Raw genomic sequence first — 2,023 nt, forward strand, 5'->3', positions numbered from 1 at the left:
TAGGACAGAGTAGAACTGCCCCATAGAGTTTCCGAGGAGTGCCTGATCGATTCGCTCAGTCTTTTGGGTTGGCAGCTTAACCACTCAACCACTACGCCACCAGGGTTTCCATACATATATGAAAAAAATATGAGAAGGGTTTAAATGGAATTATGATGTAGAAGCATTTTTACATTATACGTTAAAAAAAAAAGCGGCATAAAATTAATTCAGAGTAAACTCTGATAAATTAGAAATGCATGTTGTAAACCCAAAAATGTATTTTTAAATGTATAGTTAAAAAGTCAGTAGAAGTAATAAAATTATTTTTAAAAAAATACTCAACCCTCCCCCCCAAAAAAGATAGGAAAAGAACAAAGGGACACAGAAAAAATATGACAAATAGAAAACAAATAGCAAATTGATACAGTTAAACTCAATCATATTAACAATTACATTAATTGTAAAAACTAAAACTCCAATTTAATGGCAGAAATGATCAGATTGGATAAAAGACCGGTTGAATGGAGATATACGGGAGAAAAACACCTGGGAAGATCCACAGGAAACTCGAAACTACATACCAGTTGAGGGAATTCAGGAAGAAGTGGTCTAGGATGTCGCTATGAGTCGGAATCGACTCCACGGCACTGGGTTTTTGCTGGGGTTTTTAGGATGTATAGGAGACTGGCTTTTCTGCTCTTTGTATTTGTACAGTTAAGGGGCAGAGGGACTTTTACTAATCTTTGTTTTGGACCTCCTCATCCCTAATATTCCATTTAAAAGCAAATTAAATTTTACTTTCTTAGAGGTGAGAATTTCGTGCTTCCAGTGAGTGCTACTGGGCTTGAGGGGGAGAATGGAAAGGATGGACTTGGGTTTAAAGAAAAAAAAAATATTTTTTTTTTTGGATTTTACCAGCTAGAAAACAGGGGCTTTTTCAAGTTGACGCTGAGACATTCTTACAAGGACAGTTGTGAACCCTGCTGGTAATCCTCAAACAGAGGCCAGGAGAACACAAAATTGACCTAACCCAGGAAGCTTTTTCATAAGGAACAATCTTTAGTATTCATTTTAACATTCAACTTTTATTTAGTGTGTTCATTCTCCTTCCCTTTCATTTTATGTAATTATCGAGCGACTGTAGACACATGTAGGAATATTCATGAAGAAGGTCCCAAAATGTAAACACCAGAAAGCAGAATTGAATCGCAGTTAGCCTTGTAGGGACAAAAGATTCGTAGACTGCGTGTAAAACTTCCTAAACGAATGAATTAAAAGAAAAGAAAAGAAGTAACGACTCTGGCGGGACTCGAACCCGCAACCTTTGAATCTCTTTCACAGGAAAGCTAGAAGTCCAATGCGCTATCCATTGCGCCACAGAGCCTAGGTGGAAACCCGTTTTTGCTGGCATCCTAAGACAGCTGAGCACATTTATTTGATCATTAATATAATACATTTCACGAAAACCTACACTGTTCCAGGAAGCATAAAAGCTCAAGGAACGCAAAAACAAGCAAGACAACGCAGAGGACATGCAATTCCCGACATACAGGAGGTTCTGAACCTTCCTGTAACTATTATCTTTCGTCTCCGTGAGATAAAGAACAGAGAATCAAAGACCACATCTCGTTTAATTTGACCTCTTTCAATCCCACACTCGCGATCCTTTGCTACACAAAATAGAATTGGAGGAACGTTCAGCATGTGCCCTTAGGAGATATCTCTAATAATTAGCCAGGCCCCATCACTCTTTTTCTCTCTCCGGAAAGGAAGGCCCTTTTTATCTGTGTCTGTGTTCTTGTGGTTTCATACCTTGTTTTGTCAGTGTGCTCACGGAGAAAACGGTGACCTTGTGACCCAAGTCCGCTGTCGCCTTCTCTCTGGGAAGAGAGGTCTGAGGTTTTAGAACATGTCCAGGTAACTTTGGAAATATCACAGGTTTTCTGTTTGGGCTGAGACTCAAGAAATGCCTTTCTTGCTGAAGTTTTTCTCTGAGACACTGTGCTCCTGACGCACTGGCTCTGCTAGCGACCGTCGGTGA

General features: G+C 39.5%; 1 non-coding gene across 1 annotated transcript; it reads right to left on the minus strand.

The window, feature by feature from the left end:
- Positions 1-1,276: 1,276 nt before the first annotated feature.
- Positions 1,277-1,366, minus strand: TRNAR-UCU (transfer RNA arginine (anticodon UCU)). Its single transcript is given in 2 exon segments — positions 1,277-1,312; positions 1,330-1,366. It is a non-coding gene; the product is annotated as a tRNA-Arg (tRNA).
- Between the last annotated feature and the right edge of the window lie 657 nt (positions 1,367-2,023).

This window comes from Loxodonta africana, chromosome 1 (genome assembly GCF_030014295.1).
Source record: "Loxodonta africana isolate mLoxAfr1 chromosome 1, mLoxAfr1.hap2, whole genome shotgun sequence".
NCBI classification, from domain to species: domain Eukaryota; kingdom Metazoa; phylum Chordata; class Mammalia; order Proboscidea; family Elephantidae; genus Loxodonta; species Loxodonta africana.